The following is a 25,024-nucleotide window of genomic DNA, read 5'->3' on the forward strand; positions in this document are numbered from 1 at the left end:
CCCTGAAGCCAGGTTGGAAAAATGCTCCAGAGCCCTGGAAAACTGTGGGACAAGTTACTAGTTCCTGGGGTCTTGGAAAACTATGGGACACTGGTACCCAATAGTGTCCATTGATTGCCATGATCATGGTATGATGGCTTTGAGGCAGGGATATGCCTTGGTTTTAGGAACTTCCGACGCGAGGAAGCCTTTCTAAGGGAGGGGTCGCCCAAGGGACTATTTAGCGGAGAAGGGGATGCCCACAGAACTTGTAAGGTGTGTGAATGCACATAAGGGGTTGACCATATTTCCCGAGGGATTATGTAGCAAAGAAGGGAAGGGCGGGGATGGATTTGTTTTGATCATACGCATTTCCAGATGGAATCAGATGCTCATTGGGACTGTGCCCTGGAAAAATGAGCCAATAACTGTTCATTGAGAGGACAAGTGACATAGGATTGTAGAGTGTTGGACATTGGATGCAACTTTGACTTTGGCAGTGGATTCTGGACTTCCTGGGAAGGAGGTGAATCCCGCTACTACTTTTGAGGGTGGTGGTGTGAGCCTCTAGATCCCCTTGTTGTTGATGCAAACATCGTTTGCTTTACTTGTTGATGTATATAGTATTGTAAATATTATATCGAGCTGGATTTATAAAGATCCATAGACAATATGATTATTTGCTGGTTGAAGAAAATGTGCATATGTATATGTGGTTCATATTGTAAATACCATAATGAGATATGTTATAAATGTTACACTTCATTTTGTCACCATGACAAATAATCATCAAATTGGATCTCTCGCCATCCATCCAAGTGTCATGAAGCACTCCCTTGCAAGTCAACAACTTATATATCTTGAATAAAGTGGAATTTCTGGATCTCATGGTACAAAAACCTATTTTTGAGCATTTGTGCAGTTTTTATAAGCATTATCCGCACATGTGTAGTTTCTTCCACTGTGAAGTGCGCACATGACTCAATAAAAATTAAAAATAAAAAGTGAGATCTACAAGCATTGTTGGGCGAATCATTCCCAACAGAAAGCCTCGAACTCATGTTTATTCGAGCCTAACCTCATTTTCGATGGACCCAATCCCCATTCTTCAAGGAGGCCTGATCCCTCTTTTAGTGGATCTCGTCCTTGGACTAAGGATCTCAAACTACTTCCTTTTGGCCTATTAATCAAGCCATAGGTGGGGGAGTTGAGGGAGGTTTTTGAGAATAAGTTTATGTTGGAGAAATTAGGTTGGAGAGCTTATCATTCTTGGAGCGGATTGATATCAATGGGAGGAGCTTCACAACTTCAAGGCACAAGTTTTGTATCTCTTTTATGTTTATGAAATTAATACAAACACACATTTCTTCTCGCTGCATTGTTTAATGGATTGACTGATGAATTTCAAGGATGGTTTATGTTATTTCTATTTTTCCATTGGAATAATGTTTGTTACTAGTCTCCTTGATCACTAGTTTGAATTATTGAATCATTTATGATGCATATGCCTTTGATCCTTTGTTGTTTCCATGTGTACAGGTATGGATTCAAGCATGGAGGAGCTGCACTGAAGCACAAAGGGGGATATTCATCAAGCATGTTGTAATAAGGTATGAATTTCCTTTTCTCACTTTGTTAATTTATGATTCAAGAAAATATAGATTCAAGGAACTAATTAGCTTGATTGTTTGTTTGCTACCAGGGTTCTTTGAAACCTAGGGAGATTTCTTGTGTTCGCACTTGCGATTTGTCCTCATAACAAATTGGCGACTCAATTGGGGAAGGTCTTGTTCTCTTCCATCTCCTTGTTTTTTATTCTCGAACCTTTTTGATAGATTTATCTGAGCCTTGACAAGTTAATGATCTTTCAGATTTTGTGATTTGTTTGGATACTTTTGTATTTTTTATTTAAGTTTCTCTACATACGCAGTTTTTGTTAAAAAACAGAGAGCATATATGCATATATTAACTTTAGCAACAATGCGTATATGCACTGTACTATACTGTCGACCTGCGCATACTTTGAGAATTTTTGAAAAAATAACTTTTCCTCTCATTAAAGTCTGAATTTTTGTTTTTTAAGGTTTCATTATGTTTGTCTATGCCTCTAGTCAGTCTCTGTGTGTTTCATCGGGTGTTGTGAAGGAGTTTTCTTAAGATTTTTTCATTTTTAAGGATTGAAAGGTAGGGTTTCTCAAGAATTGATGTTTTGATGAGATGTGCTTCTTGAGCTGCATTGAAAATAGAAGTCATTTTTATTTCAAGTATTGAAGTTTAATCAGAATTACACTTTAAGCATTGATTTCATAACATTCATTCAAGCATTTTCATTTCAAGGATTTATTTGGCTGTTTTGAATTTAATTTCCTTTGGTCATTGCTCAAAGATTTGTCTCAGTTTTTAAACAATTTTTGCATGCCTTTTGCTTTCATGTTTTTGGCCGAATTTTGGCTGAGTGTTAATCGCCTTTGGGTGTTGTTATTTTTTATCTTTTGGAATTTTCACCCGATTTCCTTTACTTACACTTGATTGGTCCTTTAGTTGGATTAGTGAAGGGAAATGGTCTTGTTGTTCTTTCATTGCTTTGGAATCATCTTGTGTTTGTTTTGAAGAATTCTCTTGCATATATTACATTTGCATGGTTATAATTCTCATTTCATGAACATAAGTTGTGCTTTGATTACATTTGCATAGTGTTCATGGGAATCGTGCATAGATTACATTTGCATAGTTTTCAAGCAAATTGTGCATAGATTACATTGCGTGGTTTACAACTTAGAGCTTTGAATTGCATTGAAAAATTAGAAGTGGTACATTTTGGAGTTAATATTTTAAAGAAGAACCTCTTTACTTACTCTAGCTAGAATTCATCGAAATGAAGAGATTACAAATTTCATATTTGATGCATTAGAGTTTTGAGTCAAGTCATAATACCATCAGTTTCAAGTCCATTTACCCTTGAATAAATAACAACTTAATAACACAGCATTAATAAAATTCATCTAGAATTTTTATTATTTTTAGGGATCTTTCCACCTACAATAGATTAGGTTGTAGGGCTTTGGAATAGGGAAGTGAGTAAACTTTCCAAAGCTATAGACAGACAATATAATCTTGTGTTAGGGAGATAAATCCAATTATTTCAGTTTTGCTCTGGGAAACTCTTCTTAAACATGAGGTAAGCACGAGATCATGTCAGATTTGGTGAAGTGATCGTACCCACTTCATTCACTATGATAGAGCAATTTTCACGTATTACAATGGTGCCAAAAGGTACTTGGGGTCACTTGAAAGTAAACCTCAAATTAACCATGTTGAGGAGATTTCAAGGGGATTGAGCTTTGTTACTCTACCCTTATGTGTATGTCCAATTTACGACTGTCCCCCCAGGTAGAATTGTTGTAGTTGGTAAACTTAGTGACCATAATCCTAGGGCTCTACCTAAGGTGACTACAGAGGGAAGCTCCTGTTGTACCTGGAACAGACGTTGGCTAGTCTCACTTTGAATTTTTGGAGGGTAATCTTTCCTCGATATGGCATAAGCGAAGTTACTTGCCTGAGATCATTTCATTAAGTAGGTTGTCAGTGTAACTAGTTCCAAATGCTCATATCTATAAAAAATTTCACTTTTATCTATGTGACGGTGGATTTCATCACCAACTAGTAGTTATTGATCTCTGTGACAAGTCAGTTTGTATGGTTTAAATCCCTAGTTTTTTTAGCGTGTGTTACCTTGTTTGTTCTACTTTTTAAAAGACCTTAGGTGTGGATTGTGAATATTATTTAATTTTAATAATACAAAATTATTTGGATTGAATCTGATGGAAACAATGTTGGAAGTACCGATAAAGACCTCCCTTTTAATGGGAATTCTATTCCTTTTCCTGATTTTGAAAATGTCGGTCCTCCTTATATGGCTACATTGTCACTTCCTGGATTTACGATAGGTATACCTATATGGTTGTTCTCAATTTCTTTAATTCCAAATACTCCAATTGTAGTAGCTCAACTGAGTTCTCCATCTCAACATCACCAACCTACTGTTGACCCTTTACCTTCTTCATCCAACATGTCCTCCTCCCTTCCTTCCTCTTCGCTTGGTAAAACCCTTGATGCTAGTAACCAAGTGACTAAGAAGAAGAAGGAAAAGATAAGAAAGTAGTCAACCAACCAACCATGCTCGTAAGTATTGGTAATGTTGAGGGAACTTCTACAATGCACCGTAAGCCAAAATACACCTGCAACCTTTGTAAGGATGACCACTTATCAATTTTACCTGGTATTCCTAAGGTTTTGGAAGTATGGTCAAATAATTCTCATCGACTTATTGTTGATCCATCAACTCGTGATTGTCAGATTCTAGGGAAAAAGCTTAAAGTTAGGTTTCCTTGTAGGTTATGAAAAGGGATTCATCATAGTCACCTTTTCCCTCACATGGATAAAGCCTCAAAATTGTTGGAAAACCTTAATGTTTCACAACAACAACTTCCAACTAATTACCACAAACTTTGACGAAGTGATCGATCTAAATCCAAGTACAATCAATCTCACTCTTCCATTGGAGGGTGAAACATGTGTCCCTCAGGTTGATGGACCATTTGTTGATCATGTGGTCAAATCGATTCCATATTCGGTTGATCCCACTCTCCCTTTAGAGAGTGAACTTCATACCGCTTAGGTTCTTCATGTTACCTCATATTCTTCTACACATGGGGGAATTTCATCTATTTCTTTTGAACCCCATCGAAGTAATGAGGATATTTCTTTTGATTGGAGTAGACTAATAGAACCTCGTCTTCCTTCTTCCACCTCTTTCCAAATCATTGTGAAGGCTTATGGTAAGAATGTGCATCACACAAATGTAGATGAAGGTGCTTCTATTAGTATTTTATCATCGACTGCTTGGCAATATTTGGGTTCCCCTCAGCATGTGCCTATTACACAGGATCTGTTAGCTTTTAACAGAACCGTTAGTGAACCTTCCTAACTACCTATTACCTTGGATGGTAAAACTATCTTTATTGATCTTATGGTAGTCCAAGGTCCCTTAGATTTAAATTTTCTCCTTGGGCGAGACTATGTCTATGCCATGAAAGCTATCGTATTGACACTCTTTCACGTGATGCCCTTCCCTCATAATGGAAACATTGTGACGGTTGATTGGCTTTCATACGTTGTTCTTGCTTCAACTATCAGTCATTCGACACCCCTGAATGTTCCTTATATGTAAGTGGTACCTACCCCGTCACGGGTAAATTATGTGGCAACCTATCTCATGTTTTTAGTTACCAATTCAAGCGAGACTCTCACTGTATGCTCAACTTATTTTGACTTAGATCCAATAACTGACATGGTAAAAAATTCAATGGGGGAATTTGAATACAATTTTATTCTCCCTATTGATCCCCTTGACATGTGTTCCTTCTAGGGAACTGTTCTTCCATATGATGAAGACCTTTTGGAAGCCATGATCAAGGGGTGTCTCTTGATGTGTGTTTCTTCCATATGGAAGCCATGAATATGTTATTTGAGGATAGTTCCTTTACTGTGTCAACCTCATTAAAAAATGAAACAAATCCTTATGAGCACAGTTCTTTTCTTGTGTCAAGCTCGTTAAAAAATGAAATAAATCCTTATGAGCATAGTTCTTTTCTTGTGTCAAGCTTGTTAAAAAATGAACCAATACGCATGAGCATAGTTCTTTTCATGTGTCAATCTCATTAAAAAATGAAACAAATCCCCCCTTAATTGAGTCGAGTTTTTCATATGATCTTATAATTGAACCTTCATTTCATCCGCCTATTAGTAACCAATAGTCTACTCAGGTGAATGAAATGAAGTTTGGGGGGCATGTGCCTATGTCAGTATGTTGGGGGCATGAAAACTTATTTCAAGCACAATTTTTCTTTGTTTCAAGCTTGTGTAAAAATGAAACCACCCTCAAGCACAATTTTGTTTTGTTTCAAGCTTGTGTAAAAATGAAACCTATCTCGAGTCCATTTCGGTTATTATTTTCAAGACTCGTTAAACTCATGAAAATCCCGAGCTTCTTTTGCTCTCTTTTCATGCTCGTAAAACATACATGAAAATGTCGAGTTCTTTCCGTCTTTTCTTGCTCATTAATTAAAATTGAAAGTCAGTGATTTGACTACCTTTTTATCACTTTTTCAAACTCGTTAAAACTTAAGAAAAAGTGAAACCCTGAATCCCATTTTAAGCCCTTTTCAGACTCTTTAAACATGAAAAAGATTGCCGAGTACCTAACTATTCGAACTAGTAAAAGTAAATGAACAATAATCTATTTAGTATATGTTTACCCGTTTTACGGAGTAAAGCAGACAATTTATGAAAAAGGTATGTGTTGACTTATTATGATCAATTGAGTTCTCTCCTGCATTATTTTATCCTTTTTTGGGCTTGAGGGACTAAATTTACAAAAATGAACACTGTGGAGTTTACTTATGTTTTTCTCTTGACTCCCTAAAATTGAAAAACACAAAGCTTTACTTTCTCCTGGATCGTTAAAATTTTATGGTAAAAGAGCTGAATGGGTTTCCTTTTTGTGTCTGTTTCAAACTCTTTAATTATGAAAATGACATCAAGTTACCCCTTTACCGAACTCATTTAAAATTAAACAGTATAGGACTCATGAAGCATGACGAGACCAAACCAATCCTTCTTATGGTTCGTTAAAAATACTTCGGAAGACTCATTCGAAGGATGAGCTTACAGGACAAGCATATCTTATCCTCAAGATTTAAAAAAATAAAGAGGTACTTTCCAATAATGTTGGGGGAAATTGAGAAGAAAAATCCATTTCTTGTATTTCAGGCAGTATGTCGCTCTTGAACATGACACTCTGTCACATATCTGTTCGGGTTGGGGAATCCATTTGTGTCACAGTTAATTGAACCTTATTGAAAATATTTAGTTGGTTTTGGATATTATCGTTGAGTCAAATGTTTCCAAGTCATTTTGTCATGTTGCCAAAATATTCAAGAGAAGTATAAACCTCAGTTCAAATTACCCTACAATTTGTACCTTTCAATTGCATTGGGCATCCCTAAGTCAGTCGTTGCAAACTGTTCTTCAAAACTTGACATGAGTTTCTAGTCGTAGGCCCTCCTACGACGGATCACTTTGTATTGACTTCAACTAATTATCTAGGAAGTTGATCTAGAAACCTTAAGTACCTTGAAGCATGCATGCCTTAATGGTGGGTTTCTCGCCTTTGACGACATGTTCTCATCATTGGCCTTTAATCAAATGATTCTATGAGTGTTCGACTTCAGATCATCTTCTCACACTCTATAGATTGTACTGAGAGTACCTTGAGGACCATTGTCATTAATGGTGGTTTCTCTCACACTTGTTAACGTTCACATCATTGACCAGTAATCAAGTGGTTTCTGCCATGTTTGACTTCAAGACATTTACTCACATGGTTAGATCCATATTATGGATCAAAAGATGGAGATCAAGAGCCTGAATCTAGTTTCATCCATCCAGATTGCGAGGAGTTTTGTATTCATGATTATACAAAGAATTTTATGTTTGATGGCTACGTCCATCCTATATCTACTTTGACATGATGTATTTCCGTACTGTGCTTTGAAATTTTTAGGTCCTGAGTATGTGAATGACTACCTTAGTGATGATTATTATATTGCATTGTAATCCTTGATTGATTTTTGCAGGTTTCTAACATGAACTCTGATCCAATATCCTTGATATGATAAAGTACTTCAGTCCTCAAACGTTTTTGACTTCGCACTTTAGGGGCAATCTGTTATACTTCATTTTGTCACCATGACAAATAATCATCAAATTAGATGTCTCGCCATCCATCCAAGTGTAATGAAACACTCCCTTGCAAGTCAAAAACTTATATACCTCGAATAAAGTGTAATTTCTCGATCTCATGGTACAAAATCCTATGTTTGAGCATTTGCACAATTTTTATAAGCATTATCTGCACATGTGAAGTTTCTTCGACTATAAACTACACAGATTTGCCACTGTCTTCCAATGTGAAGTGCGCACATGACTCAATAAGAAGTAAAAATAAAAAGTGAGATCTAGAAGCATTGCTGGGAAAATCATTCCCAACAGAAAGCCTCGAACTCATGTTTATTCGAGCCTAACCTCATTTTTGATGGACCTAATCCCCATTCTTCAAGGAGCCATGATCCCTCTTTTAGTGGATCTCATCCTTGGAATAAGGGTCTCAAACTACTTCCTTTTGGCCTATTAATCAAGCCATATGTGGGGGAGTTAAGGGAGGTTGCCGAGAATAAGTTGATGCTGAAGAAATTAGGATAGAGATCCTATCATTCTTGGAGAGGATTGAGATCAATTGGAGGAGCATCACAACATCAAGACACAGGTTTTGTAGCTCTTTTATGCTTATGAAATTAATAAAAAGAAGCGTTTCTTCTCATTGCATTGTTTAATGGATTGATTAATGCATTTCAACGATGGTTTATGTTATTTCTATTTGTCCATTAGAATGATGTTTGTTACTAGTCTCCTTGATCACTAGTTTGAATTATTGAATAATTTATGTTGCATATGCCTTTGATCCTTTGTTGTTTCCATTCGCGCAAGTCTTGATTCAAGCATGGAGGAGTTGCACTGAAGCACAAAGGGGGATCTTCATCAAGCATGTCATAATAAGGTATGCATTTCCTTTTCTCACCTTATTATTTTATGATTCAAGAAAAGATATATTCACGGAAGGAATTAGCTTAATTGTTTGTTTGTTACTAGGGTTCTTTGAAACCTAGGGAGATTGCTTGTGTCGACACTTGCGATTTGTCCTCATAACAATAAGGCTCCAGCAAATGACATGGTTGTTATGTTTTCAAAAGGTTGTCATTGTAAATACTATAACGAGCTATGTTATAAAGCTCCATGGGCAGTATATTTTGGTTGTCAGTAGTCTTGTTGGTTGTAGGTGTCATTGAACATCGAGGACGGTGTTCCCCCAAGGGGGAGGGTTCTGTAACAACCCTTGTTAAAAATCCAAACGGTATAATACCAAGGTCATGGGACACGTATTCCAAGCTGAATGGTGGGAAAAAACATCATAGTGGGTGTTCATTTGGTTTATTATGGACAAGGGAACTGGCAAAGGAATTGAAAAGGCAAAGTGGCATTAATTGGAATTTTATTTATGAAAATAATGGAAATAGGAGAAAAGTAAGGTGAAAATCCATGGGTTGCATCTAAGGAGGAAATTGAAGGAAAATAATGTAAAATGAAGAAATCAGAGGCCTCATTGATAAAGAGTCTTCAGGATCAGTTCGCAAGCTTTTGGTCAGTTTTAGACTTATGTCAGTTCGGTTTTGGAGCTCTCTCTCTATTCTCTCTCTCATACTCTTGGACACATAGAGTTTTCTTGGAGCACTCTTGGAGGAGTGTGGCATCCTTGGGATTTGGAGAAAGAAGGTAAGGAAAAGTAGGAAAGTGTAAGAGGACATCGGGATCAACATCTGCAACGAAATTGCTTTGCAGGTATCGAGTTGCATGTATGGTTTCCTTGCCAGTTTTGGCATGCATGACACATGTATGTGGTGTCATGGTTATGATATGTCAGTGGCATGGAGGGTTACCTGGATTGACGGTGGTTTTGCGTAGCCTTGCCCTTTCTTGGATAGCCATGGCGTTGTGTTTTTTTTCTTTCTCTGATTGGTGCTCATATTCCTTTGGTTGTGGGTTGAGTTATTAGTTCCTGGAAGCTTTGGTTGGAAAAGCACTCTGGAAGTCCTGTAACAACTTGGGTTGAGTTACTAGTCCTGGAATCCTTGGCTGGAAAAACACTTTGAAAGCCCTTGGTGGGTTGAGTTACTAGTCCTGGAAGCCCTGTTTGGACAAACACTCTGGAATCCCGATGACAATTGTGGGTTGAGTTACTAGTCCTGGAATCCTTGGTTGGAAAAACACTCTGAAAGCCCTTGGTGGGTTGAGTTACTAGTCCTGGAAGCCCTGTTGGGACAAACACTCTAGAATCCCGACGACAACTGTGGGTTGAGTTACTAGTCCTGGAATCCCTGGTTGGAACAAATGCTCTAGAGCCCTGAAAAACTTGGGTAGAGACCAATCTAGTCATGGTTAGTGGTGTCCAACCATGAGGTGGAATCACTGGTTGAGGGTTGAGGTGGTTTGGCCTCTTGAAGCCATGGTTTGGTTTTGTTGGATGTGTTCTATGCTTGGAATATGGCACATGGGTGACTAGCTGAAAGAGATATTTGGTTAAGCCTAGTCTATGGTTGGGTGGTACATGGAAGTCGCAGATCTGGTTGCATTTAGCATATGTTAGTGAAATATTTTTTTCTCTTGTATTTGATGGGTAAATATACTTGTTTATATGTAGTTTTTATGGCTGTTATATCCTTGTTATTTCTATTGGTTATATGCTGGTTATGAGCATGTTTTATGACAGTGATGATGTATGGATCTCATCATGTTTTGATTAGTGAATAAATGAACAATGGATATATGACCTAATAGATGATATTTTAGCTATGTGATAAGGAATAAGTGTTTCTTACCGATTCTCATATAATCATGAGAACCCCATGCTCAGATATGTTTTTATGACTTGTAGATTACATGTTCATGATATGTTTGATGAAATTCCTGTCATGGTTGGGATTGGTTAGGTCAATTCCTTGATCAAATTTTTTGTTAGAGGTTTTTTCATGGTTTCACTTATTGTCTTTGAAAGTCTCATAAAGTTTCAGGTAGTGGTTTGGAGACTAGCCCTGAAAAAGTGGCTTAAATCTCATAGTCTCTAGCACAGAATTGGTTGAAAATGGCTGCAGTCTCTCCCTTTTAGGCATTGTGGGAGCGACTAGAGGATCCCACTCGCATGCATGCCCATGTCATGGGAGCAACTGGGGGTTTAATTCATTGAAATGTTAGGTTAACTCAGGGGTTGGGCACCTGGAGTGGTGGATTAGCTCCTGGGCATCTTATAACACCTGAGGGAGGTCTGTAAAGTGTTGGTTCGTCGATTCCACTTCCTTAACTGCACTTAGGGAGCTGAATCATATCATAGTAACTCTTTGTCACATATTTACCCTGGTGAACCGGTAAGCTTGGGTAAGTGTGGGAGGAGGGTGTTACAAAGTGGTATCAGAGCATGGTTCAACACTTGGACTGGATGGGCATAATGTGTTTGTCGTGCATACATGTAGGTTGTATACGTGCTTGCTATGTATGCATGGTAGTGGCCATTGTTGCAATTGTGTTTCCATGTAGAAGTTGGTGATGTTGTTGTTGGGATGTGTTTGTCATGAATGCATGTCAGATGTATATGCATTTGTTATGCTTGTCAACGTCTGTATGTTATTATGCATGCATGGTCATGGTTATAGTTATGCATGTATAGTAGGTCAAACATGCATTGTGAGGTAATTGTATGTAGTTTGTGTCATCATGATGTTGTTGGCTATTATGATGTTGATGTGTTGGCTAAGATAGAGTAGGAGATGCAGATCACTAGAACGAGGTTGCAACACTAGACTTTGGGGTATGAGCAGATCATTATAAATGTATTGTATGTTTGGCATGTAGGTATGTTAGTTAATGGATTGCTATATGAATTAGGGTTATATACATGTTTTAATTTCATTGTTGTTGGGGTTACATGTATGAGAAATGCTCGTTAATTAGTGTAGTCATATGCATGTGTCAACTAGTCATGAATGATAGCAACTAGTTGTTATATGCATTATTGTTGTTGTTTGATCATTATGTTAGTTAACTTGATGATTTGCTATAATTTGTTGATGAGTATGTTATATGTTAACTTCTTGTTGTTATATGTTAGTTAACTTGATGATTAGGGTTATTGCATTAAGATATTCATGTTATCTTGATTATGTTGTCTATTTGATGTTTGAGTGTTTGGTGTCTATTATGTTATCTATCTGTTGTTTGAATGTCTGATTAATTGCATGATATGATTATGTGTCTATAAGATTGCTTGAAGAAATAATATTGTTTTAAGATGATTGTATTAATACATATGTGTGAGATATCTTATATGTACTTGAGTGTAAGTAGGTGATAGTTGTAACATTATGTATTATCACCTATGAATGCGAGTTTATTGTTGATTATGACATGTTTGTTAGTCTTGGTAAAGGTTGATTTTAAATTAATAGAAATGTTGTCTTGATCTTTGGAACATGTGATTGACATGTGTGAACTGTTGCAGGAAACATGCTTGGTATTAGCATGACAAGGTAATGGTTGATTTGTTTATATAACTAACCATTAGTTTCTATTTATTGCCAAATTCGTAAAGGAATTGGAGTCCCTTGAGAGATGGCACGAATGTGTTCAGCTACAAGGAAACGTGCTTGGCACAATAAGGTAAGGTAACTGGTATATTGGTATATTTATTTATGCGATGACAGTTATGTGTGTCTGGCAGTATGATGCAGGGGATCATGGAAAAGAGACTACCATGGAATCTTGAAGAAGGCTCAGGTTGAGTTTTCCCTTGGAAGCATTGGGAACCCATGGGGTTGAGTCATGGTGTTGTTGTTTGTTTGTGCTTTTGGTATTTTGTGATTTGTTTTTTCTTTATTTGCAGTTTTGTTTATGTCTGGTGTATGGCCATACCACTTTGCTTATGGTGTCGTATTGTTATTGGTTTTCATGGTTTTCTTCTTGTCTATTTCTTGTTATTTCCTTTTATGTTTCGAGTCTTGGGAATTGGTTGGGAAAGAGGAAATTAGTGGAGCTCAGGGAGAGCTTAATGAAGTTCAACAAGTAATGTAAGACCCGGATGAAGCTTGGTGCATGTATAAGGGCAGTTGAAGGCAAGAGTATGACAACCAATTGGATTAGTTGGGTCCACTGGTGTAAATGGACAATCGCAAGAAATTCATGAGAAAATCTAAGATCAATGGTAAAGTAAATGGATTTGAGGCGTCATATGCCTTGGCTAAGTTGAGAAATGTTGTTCTCAATGTTGTGCACGGATAAATGGAGTTCTCTTAACTTTGAATTTATGATATATGGAAATTATGTTGTGATCATGATTATTCTAATGTCTATATATGTATACATGTATGTATGTATTTCGTTGTCTAGCAGGGTCGTCAGAAATCATTATTGTTTAATGCTAATACTTGTATGTATATATGTATGCCATTTTCTAACGGGATCATGATTGTTTTATGCTAATGTTTATATATATGTATGTATGTATCTATGTCAATGTATGACAGGGTTGTGTTGACGGTGCTGGACCCACCAACATGTCAGGGGATCTCCCCGGTAAGAAGTCCCAACTAGACCTCAAACTATTTAGAGTAGGAGTCCCAGCAGTGGGTAGTACAATAGTGCCTTGATTGTGGTAGCATGCAGAGGTAAGTATGATAACTTTGTCGGAAGCAAGTGTGTGACCTTGCAGCGAGTCAAGTGAGATGCATGGGGATTCTAACACACAGAGGGGAAAAGGAAGTGTGTCCCTTAGAAGCCTGTAATAGTACACAACTTGAAAGGAACACATGAGATTAATGACATCATAGGATGGAAGCAGAATAGTCCACAATCCAAAGTGACAAGTTAATACAATAATATGTCTTCAACAAGATTCATAAAATCATATACAAAATAGTTCATACACAAATGCGTAAGTGAAATAATATACATTGCTAAAGTAACCAAAATAGTCGAACTGCAATAACAACATATGCATGAAAACATGATGGCTCAGTTATATTATTAAGTGAAAGTTCCATCCATACATACACCATTGACAACCACTAGCCCCAATAGTGGAACATTACAGTCAACACCGCCTACTCCTCCAAAGAGATGTACTCGCTCTACACTATGGAGAATCCAAGGCTCGTCACAATACTCTCCAAGCCTTCTCTAAGTAATGCCTAGACAAAATCTTGGCTCCCAAAAGCATGTATTATGAGTTATGAGGTTCTATATATAACAAAGGGTGGGGTGACCCTTGAAATTCCCCTTTGACTCTTGGACTACCCTCATGACTCTTCAAATTACATAGTGATTCTTCACATTCCACTAGTGGCACTTGGAATTTCACTTACAACATATTTACAATAATACAATTTTCCACATGTACCCATGTTCGACAAAATAGGCTAGAGACAGCTTAACAAGAAAAAACACTATGACATTGAGGTTTGGGGAAAGACCAACTCGGTAACATCCACATGATGCTTCTCTGTCATGTATTGATGCCAGGCTTGGTACTGTGCTGTGATGTCCCCAAACTGCTTGATGTTGTCTTCCTGAAAGTGGACTCTTGCCCCCATAAGCTAAAATAAGTAGAAACGCCAACGGTCATTCAACAAAATGAGTGAAACAACACTCTCACAAGCTAAACAAGCAGAAGCGACAGAAAAAGAGGCATAAGGCGATAAAAGAAAAACTCACCTTGAGAAGTAATGACAATGCTCTGAAGGCCCCTTTATCTCCTAGGGAGGCTAGAGCTTGATGATTTAATGTATAAGTGAACTCTAGAGGCATCCACTACATAGATTTGAGCAAAACAGAGTTCATGACGCATATGCTTGAGATCAAGGAAAACAACAAAACTTGGAAGAAACATCTAAGGATGGAAATGTGCGCCCTTCGGGAAACTAATCATAGATCCCTACTTCCTAGGGATGCTTTTCCTCTTAGCTTCTTGCTTTTTAGGAAAACTGCCATGCACTTCCTGGAAAGATTGCCCAGTTCTAGGAAGGACCGAGCAACTCTCTCATTCATGTAATGAGAATTTTCTGAGCACAACACGTTCTGCGCAGTTTCTAGGCTGAGTAGCTTTGGGCTGCCTCTCAGGCTCTGCATAATTTCCCAGCTGAAGGCAGGTTATCAGTTGGCTCTGTGAAATTTCCCAAATGAAGACAAGTTGCCAGCTGGGTCTGCGCAATTCTTGAGAGCAAGGCTCACTACTGGGCTGGACTGCACAATTCCTGAGACCAAGGCAGGTTTCCCTCTAGGACTGCGTAGTTTTCCAAGGAAGTACAAGAACTAGATGCAACCAAGTCATGAGGGTCAACTTGTGGTTAGACAACAAAGCAAGTAAGCTAAAACAAGTTGTAAAGTGAAAGATAAATTCAAATAAAAACACAAGTACCTGAGAAGTGCAAGACAAGTTGCTAATATTTAAGGAGGGAGACTCCAAAACGAAGTGAAGGCAAAATTTTGGAGGGTGATTGTAGCCGCTACAAAATTGGCGACACATTGTGCAAGAGATTCATCAGGTGCTTTTCGTAATTTCAGATTTTTTCTATTAGGTGCTTTGTAGTCATAATGATAGAAAGCACAGATTAACTCATCGATCATGTTATAATAAGAGTGAATAGATGATGCGGGCAATGTGTGACACCATTGGTCAGCATGCCCATCGAGCGTGTAAGCGAACAAACCACAAGAAATGTCATCTGAGGGGACTTCATTCTTATGACAAAAGCTTGTAAAGGCAACTCCATGCCTTAGTAGGGTTGCTCCACCTTCACTGTCATACTTAATTTGTGACAAGTCATCAATGACGTCCTATGACACTTTGAAATCATGTGCATGAGAAAAACATGCCAGATTTGAGATTGTAATGTAAGTCATGAATGGTGTGCAAAGATTCAAAATAGAATTTGAGGACTCAACTTGTCATCTGACCCTCCTTCTAGTGCCAGAAATGTTGACAGTGCTAGACCCACCAACATGTCAGGGGATCTCCTTGGTAAGAAGTCCCAACTAGAACTCAGACCATTTGAAGTAGGAGTCCCAGCAGTGGGTAGTACAATAGTGCCTTGATTGCGGTACTGTGCAAGGTAAGTATGATAACTTTCTCAGAAGCAAGTATGTGACCTTGCAGCGAGGCAAGTGAAATGCATGGGGGTTCAAACACATAGAGGGGAAAAGGAAGTGTGTCCCTTAGAAGCCTGTAATAGTACGCAACCTGAAAGGAACACACGAGTTGAATGACATCACAGGCTGGAAGAAGAATAGTCCACAATCTAAAGTGACGGGTTGATACAACAATACGTCTTCAACAAGATTCGTACAATCGTATACAAAATATTTCATACACAAATGCGTAAGTGAAATAACATACATTGCTAAAGTAACCAGAATAGTTGAACTACAATAACAACATATGCATGAAAACGTGTTGGCTCAATTATATTATTAAGTGAAAGTTCCATCCATACATACACCATTGATAACCATTAGCCCCAATAGTGGAACATTACAGTCAACACCGACTGCTCCTCCAAAGAGATGTACTTGCTCTATGCTGTGGAGAAGCCAAGGCTCATCACAATACTCTCCAAGCCTTCTTTAAGCAATTCCTAGCCAAAATCTTAGCTCCCAAAAGCCTGTACTATGAGTTATGAGGTTCTATATATAGCAAAGGGTGGGGTGACCCTTGACATTCCCCTTTGACTCTTGGACTACCCTCATGACTCTTCACATTACATAGTGACTGTTCACATTCCACTAGTGACACTTGGAATTTCACTTACAACATATTTACAATAATACAATTTTCCACATGTACCCATGTGAGACAAAATAGGCTAGAGATAGCCTAACAAGACAAAACACTATGACTCCGAGGTTTGGGGAAAGACCAACTTGGCAACATCCACTTGATGCTTCTCAGTCATGTACTGATGCCAAGCTTGGTACTGTGCTATGATGTCCCCAAACTTCTTGATGTTGTCTTGCTGAAAGCGGACTCTTGCCTCCATGGCATCCAGGCATGTGGTCTTGGAACCTGTGTTCGTCTTGTCCTGAAACATGCACAACATTGTCATGACTATGGCTAGACTACTAATGTACTTTTGCATGTTGTCTAGGCTCAGCTGCAAGTGATCACTCATGGCCTTGCGCATCAACTACTCCATGTACCTGTTGACCTCTACCCGGACTTGGTTCTTGTGCTTAGCTTTGGTGAGAGAACCCGCATCTATTCACTCTCTTCCTCAATTGCTAGATGTTCCATCTCATCAAACTGTATTAACAATGTTTTCTCTGTCATTGTGCCTTGCCTTTGTTCTTCTTCCTATTTCTGCTTCTCAGCTCCTATTCTTCCTTCAACTCTTGTTCTGCTTGTTGCGATCTCAGTTCTACTATCTGAAAGCTCTGTTTTTCTCTCTTCCTTCACTCTGATGTCTTTGTCCTCTGCTTCCTTTTCCTCATGCTGTCAAAACTTCCTGCATGAATATTGAATCCGATTTTTCTCTGCAACTTTGTTCTCCATTTGTTATGTCAGCAACTTCCTGTTTCCTTGATCCTGTATTAGATTGTTGCGTTTTGCCACTACTGTTGGTCTTGTGGTGATGTTAGTGTTGAGAATCTGCATATATTGGCAAGTAAATTAGGGCTTTCTCTACTGCTTCCCCAGTACTTCTTTCAGTGGCCTTTATTGAAGCAACTCTCTTTGGTACCATGGTACAATGACTGCTGGAGAGAAGCACTTCACGAGTGTGGTACCTGTGGGTCAGAATAGACACTCATGGAAAGCAAACATTAGCTCTTACAAATCTAACTCCACAACATGATCAAGCAAAAATTAGGACATCTGATGAGAGGGATTACATAGTTTTGACTGACAGGGGTGGCTAACTGATTGTTGGAACTACGCATTGCACAGTCCTAGTTGTCAGTGCAGAAGCTTGATGACTGGAACTGCGTAATGCCCAGTTCAGTCTACGACAGGGTCTGGGAGAGAATTTGCATTGCACTCTCAGTGACCAAGCTGGGGACTGGCTCTTGGAACTGCGTAGTGCACAGTTGGAGCCATCCCAGGACAGGCTCTGCACAATTCCAGAAGCCAAGGCAGAGGCCTTGAGCTACCAGATTGCATAGTTCATGCAGTGAGATGTGAGATCCAGGCAAGGGGAGCCCGAACTTGTTCATGGGGAGTGTGAAAAAAGCAGATTTGAAGGATGGTGTGATGTTGAGTGCAAATATGACTAAGTGTAGATGTGTACATGTAAAAAAAGTGCAACAATTGATCAAACTGAAGGAATATGAAGCATGTGAAGGGAGTCGCCGCAACGACGAACGTTGGTGCAAAAATAGGAAAATTCATACGACACTTGGGGAAGGCAATGTATAACTTGAAAAAAACACTTCTATAAGCTCAAAAAAGTTAAAATGCCAGCGGTCTTTCAACAAAATGAGTGAAACCACACTCTCACAAGCTAAACAAGCAGAAGCGACATAAGGTGATAAAAGCCAAACTCACCCCGAAAAGCGATAACAATGCTTCGAAGGCTCCTTGATCTCCTAGGGAAGCTAGAGCTTGATGATCGAATGTATAAGTGAGATCTAGAGGCATCCATTACATAGATTTGAGTAAAACGAAGTTCATGATGCGTATGATTGAGATCAAGGATAACAACGACACTTGGCAGAAACTGCTAAGGATGGAAATGTGCGACCTTCAGGAAACTAATAATAGATCCCTACTTCCCAGGGATGCTTTTCCTTTTAGCTTCTTGTTTTTCTTTTTAGGAAAACTGTCATGCACTGCCTTGAAAGATTGCGCAGTTCTAGGAAGGACCGGGCAACTCTCTGGTTCATGCACTGAGCAGTTTCTGAGCACAATATGTTCTATGAAATTTCTGGGCTGAGTGGCTCTGGGATACCTCTCAGGCTCTGCATAATTTCCCAGTTGAAGGAAAGCTGTCAGCTGGATTTGCGCAATTCTGGAGCTAAGGCTCACTTGCTAGCTTGGACTGCTCTATGCAATTTCCTAGCTGAAGACAGGTTGCCAGCTCGGTCTGCGCAATTCTTGAGAGAAAGGCTCACTGCTGGGTTGCACTACACAATTCTTGAGAGCAAGACAGGCTACCCTCTAGGAATGCGCAGTTTTCCAAGGTAGTGTAAGAACCGGATGCAACCAAGTCACGAGGGCAGCTTGTGGTTAGAAAACAAAGCAAGGAAGCGAACACAAGCTATAAAGTGAAAGATAAATTCAAATGAAAACACAAGTACCGGATTAGTGCAAGACAAGCTGCGAAGATTTAAGGAGGCAGGTTCCAAAACGAAGTGAAGGAAAATTTTTGTAGGTTTCTTATAGCCACTACAACAGGTTGTCAGGGATCATTCTATCGAGGAATGATTGCTTATGTAGGTGAAGGGCGCGAAAGAGGTTCTTGGCTACGAGGAATCAAGTGGGAAGAGTAGTCGTAACAAATCTATGAGGTCAGTATCATGTGGTTATGGATTGATATTATGTGATTATATTAGGGTTATATCAATATAATGAAAATATTGTGCTTTGCAGTACACTGGGACAAGCATGGATAAGAAAATAGAAGCAAGGTCATTTGGTAAGGACATTGTGGTCTTAGGATGTGCAGTACTGGTGTTGTGTACATGTAGCATATGTAGTATTGTGTACATATGATGTTATGTGCATGTTGTATGTATGGTGTTGTTTGTATGTTGCAAATGTAGTGTTGGTTATAGATGATGCTATGTACATGTTGGATATGCGATGTTGTGTACATATCGTATTGTGCACATGTTGGATATATGGTGTTGTGGGCATATGGTACTGTGCTCATATTGGATATGCAGTGCTGTGTATATATGGTGTTATGTACATGTTGTATATGCAGTGCTATGTACATATGGTGTTGTGTGCATGTTGTACATGTGGTGCTATGTACATATGGTGTTGTGTGCATTATTGTACATGTGGCACTATGTGCATGTGGTGATGTGTACATGTGGTGTTGTGTACAGGTGGTACTGTGTACATGTCGTGCATGTGCCATTGTGTACATGTGGTGTCATGTACATCTGGTGCATGTGGTGTTGTGTACATGTAGTACTATGTACACATTGTACATGTGGCATTGTGTACATGTTATGCAGGTGGTGTTGTGTACATGTGATGTTGTACACACGTTGTGCAGGTGGTGTTGTGTATAGGTGATACTGTGTACATGTGGTATGGTGTGCATGTTGTACATGATGTGTTGCGGGCATGCAGTACTATGTATGTGCATTGTGTAGTTGGGATATCGTGACATGTGTACTCATTATGTTGTACTCTGTGTAGTACATGTATTGTGTTGTGTTGTATGCCATGCGTAGGTACATGTATTGTGTGATGTTGTACATCAGGTATAAATGTATATGCTTTGTTGTACAATAGGTGTAGGTGTATGTGTTGTATATCAGGTGTAGGTGCATGCATTGTATGGTGTTGTATGTCATGTGTGGTGTCACTATGTGTATGTGTACGTGGTTGAAGAGAAGGCACTGGGTGTTTTTTGGGTGTGGCAATCGATCTAGTGTGCATGCGGAAAGGATCGATTAAAGGATAAGTATTAGTATTTTATTTTAGTTTTAACTATGCATGTGATCTATGATTTTGGTTTATGATGATTGCACGTGATTCACGATTTTGATTTATGATGGTTGTGTTTTGAGCTAACCGGATATGATATGTTTATACATGATGATTTGGTCAAGAGCTAGTTTGACTAGTTGTGACAGGAAGTGAACATGATTACAAGTGTACCTTATTGACAGGCCATCAATGACGTATGATGTGAATTTATTTCAATTTATTTTGAGTCTTATGGAAATTATGTGCTTGGTGTAGGAATGCATGAACATGCCCGGTTGGGTGGTTGAAATTGACTGCAAGAATGAGCAACAACAATGAAAGGAATTGAACAGATAATAATATGTTTTTAAATCACTTTAGGAGCAGGGCCATTGTGGAACACTCGTACAAGATAATGTCCATTGATTTCCATGAGCATGCTATGACCGGTATGATGGCTTTGAGGTAGGGATATGCCTTGGTTTTTGGAACTTTTGATGCGAGGAAACCTTGCCAAGGGAGGGGTCACCCGAGGGACTGTGTAGCAGAGAAGGGGATGCCCGCAGAACATGGAAGGTGTGTGACTACATGGAAGGGGGTGACCAGCTTTCCTGAGGGACTATGTAGCAGAGAAGGGAAGGCCGAGGATGGATTTGTTTTGGTCATTTGCATTGCTAGATGGAATCAAATGCACATTGGGAGTGTGCCCTGAAACAACGAGCCGATAATTTTTCACTGAGAGCAAAAGTGGTGTAGGATTATAACGTTGGACATTGGATGCAACTTTGAATTTGGCAATTGATTCTGGACTTCTTGCAAAGGAGGTGAATCCCAGTACTACTTTTGAGGGTGGAGGTGTGAGCCTCTGGATTCCCTTGTTGTTGATGCAGGCATTGTGTCCTTTACTTGTTGATGTGTATAGTATTGTAAATATTTTATCAAGCTGGATCTATAAATCTCTATAGACAATATGATTATTTGGTGGTTGAAGCAAATGTGCATATGTATATGTGGTTGATATTGTAAATACTGTAATGAAATATGTTATAAAACTCCAGTAAACGGTTTGGTTGTTATGTTTTCAGCAGGATGTCATTGTAAATATTGCAGTGAGTTGTGTTATAAAGCTCCATGGGAAGTATGATAAGGTTGTCAGTAGTCTTGCTGGTTGTAGGTGTCATTGAACACCGAGGACGGTGTTCCCCCAAAGGGGAGGGTTCTATAACAACCTTGGTTAAAAATCCATGTAAAAAATATAATACCAATGTCATGGGACACATATTCCAAGCTGAATGGTGCGGAAAAACATAGTAGTGGGTATTCATTTGGTTTATTATGGCTAAGGAAATTGGCAAAGGTATTGAAAAGGCAAAGTGGCATTAATTGAAATTTTATTTATGAAAATAATGGAAATAGGAGAAAAGGAAGGTGAAAGGTCACAAGTTGCATGTGAGGAGGAAATTGAAGGAAAATAATGGAAAATGAAGAAATTAGAGGCCTAGTTGATAAAAGGGCTTCTAATGATCATTTTGGCAAGCTTTTGGTGAGCTTTAGACTTTTGTTAGTTCATTTTTGGAGCTCTCTCTCTATTCTCTCTCTCATACTCTTGGACACTTAGAGTTTTCTTGGAGCACTCTTGGAGGAGTGTGGCATACTTGGGATTTGGAGCAAGAAGGCAAGGAAAACCAGTAAAGCGCAAGAGGACATCAGGATCAACATTTACAATGAAATTGATTTGCATGTATCAAGTTTCATTTATGGTTTCCTTGCTAGTTTTGGCATGCATGACACACATATGTGGTTTATTGGTTATGATCTGTTAGTAGCATGGAGGATTTGCTAGATTGACGGTGGTTTTGACTAACCTTTCCATTTCCTAGATAGCCATGGAGTTATGGGTTTTATCTTTGTTTTCTGGTTGGTGCTCATGTTCCTTTGGATGTGGGTTGAGTTATTAGTTCCTAGAAGCCTTGGTTGGACAAACATTCTGGAAGCCCTGAGTGGGTTGAGTTACTAGTCCTGGAAGCCCTGGTTGGACAAACACTCTAGAAGCTTGACGATTGTTGTGGGTTGAGTTACTAGTCTTGGAAGCCCTGGTTGGACCAAACACTTATAGAGCCTTGGACATATTGGGTAGAGACCAATCTAGTCATGGTTAGTGGTGTCCGATTGTGAGGTGGAACCACTGGTTGATGGTTTTGGTGGTTTGGCCTCTGGAAGCCTTGGTTTGGTTTTGTTGGATGTGTTCCATGAGATCCCACATTCATGATTGAAATATGGCACGAGGGTGACTGGATGAAAGAGAGATTTGTTTCAGCCTAGTCTATGGTTGGGTGGTACATGGAAGCTCCAGACCTGGTTGCATTTTGCATATGTTAGTAAGATATTATTTCCTCTTGTATCTGATGGGTAGATATAATTATTTATATGCAGTTTTTATGGCTTTTATATCCTTGTTATTTCTGTTGGTTATATGCTAGTTATGAGCATGTTTTATGACAGTAATGATATATGGCTCTCATCATGTTTTGATTAGTAAATAAATGAAAAATGGATATATGACCTAATATATGATATTGCAACTATGTGATAAGGCATCAATGCTTCTTACCGATTCTCAAATAAGTATGAGACCCCTATGCTCAGATATGTTGTTAGGACCTGCAGATTACATGTTCATGATTTGTTTGATGAAATTCCTGTCATGGTTGGGTTTGGTTAGGTCAAGTCCTTGATTAAGGTTTTTTTTAGAGGCTTTGTCTTGGTGTCATTTATTGTCTTAGAAAGTCTCATCAAGTTCTAGGGAGTGGTTTAGGGACTAGCCCTGAAAAAGGGGCTTAAATCTCATAGTCTCTGGCACAAAATTGGCTGAAAAAGACTGCAGTTTCTCTCTTGTAGGTATTGTGGGAGCGACTGGAGGGTCCCAGTCGCATGCATGCCCTTGTCATGGGAGTGACTGGGGGTTTAATTAATTGAAAGGCTAGGTTAACTCAAGGGTTGGGCACTTGGAGTGGTGGATTAGATCTTGGGGGTGTTTTAGCACCCAAGGGAGGTATGTAAAATGTTGTTTCATTGGTTCCACTTCATTAATTACAGTTAGGTAGTTGATTCATATCATAGTAACTCTTTGTCACATATTTACCCTGGTGGACCGATAAGCTTGGGTAAGTGTGGGAGGACGGGGTTACATTGAGCCTTGTGAAGGTGCTTGCCTTTCGCCCCACTCATAATTATTCATTACTCCAACACATATCAACATGACCCTCACCATACAGTGGATGCGACACACTATTTCAATTTGGTAACTCGATTTGTGTAGAGGATGTGGTTGAATGAGTTGGCACTTGTGTCTCTAGCCTTATCTGTGGGGAGTCTTGCTTCCATAACACCCATTCGACGAACTTTTCTCATATTTTTTATAGGAATTAATATTTGTCATCTTTTCAAAGTCTTATATAAACATATATTCATAAACCACAAAAAAGAATGTAAAGGATTGAGAAATATTATTGGTAACATGTAATCAATGCAAAATTTAAAGGGGTGATGGTGACATGTAGGATGCTAGTTGGCCATAGTACCATCATCGGCCATATCACTAATCCTCCTCATGAAAGCATAAGGCGGATATTGTTTTGCAACATATGAAGATGAATCTTCCATCTTTGTGCAACTTGGAAGGAAGTCATAGCTCATTTGATTAAGGGCATTATCATAAGAAAAACCCCATCCTTTGGTATATCTTAGCATTGAAATGAAAGAGAAAATAGATCAAAATGAGAACACGAGTAAGGAAGGTAGGAATATGAGGGGTGAACCATCTAACCACTCAAAATTATCTCTCATTCTAGGAAGAAAATAAGAAGAATGGATGTGGTTACCATTCAAAGACTACTATGAACTGAGTAGAGCTCATTGAAGACAAAATCATGCAGAAAAGGCTCAAGCCCCAGAGTCATTTGTAATGAAGAAGTAGGTTGAGTAATTCCAGATGCAAGGGCTCCAAATATGCTAAAATATTACATCTTTATTGGCATGCCAAGTAAATGGTGGATTTCAACGTTGGAAGGAAAGAAGCACACCATATTATGGAGAACTTAGACCACACAAAGGCAAAATTTGAGGCATTCATTATTGTCATTCTCACTTTTGATGAAGAGGACAATTGATCATTGCAGGATGTTGTTGACAAATAAGGATTTTGGATGTTGTTAATGAAGCATATGAAGATGGAACTCCTTTAAACTTGATTTCCCTGAACACGAATGTATAAGAATGACAAATAAGACCATTATGTTTTCTCTTTTTTTATAGAGTGTATGTGTTCTTAGTTTTAATTTCTTTGGCTTATATGCTAGTTAGTTCTAATAGTGATTATGTCAATGTTACATGCTTAGACATTAAGAAAGTTTGTTGTAGACTCTAGAGGCCAAGGGCGTATCTTTTTATTATGTATATAGCCAATCAATGGTAAAAACTAATTATTTTTTTATAAACATAGAGTGATGGGCCTTGTTACCACTCAAACTAGTAGGGCTGTTAAGATTCGACTAATCATGCTAAGCGGTAAGCACTATAGAAGCACGCCCAGTGTCACCTCAACATACTTCCCTCACTTCAAGTTAACTCCTACAAAGCACCTTGGAGGGTATCCCTACACAAACGATACTCAACCAATAGCCTTAGAAG

The sequence above is a fragment of the Pinus tabuliformis genome, chromosome Q, assembly GCF_031772625.1.
Source record: "Pinus tabuliformis cultivar Carrire ecotype Pingquan chromosome Q, CPIR1, whole genome shotgun sequence".
NCBI classification, from domain to species: domain Eukaryota; kingdom Viridiplantae; phylum Streptophyta; class Pinopsida; order Pinales; family Pinaceae; genus Pinus; species Pinus tabuliformis.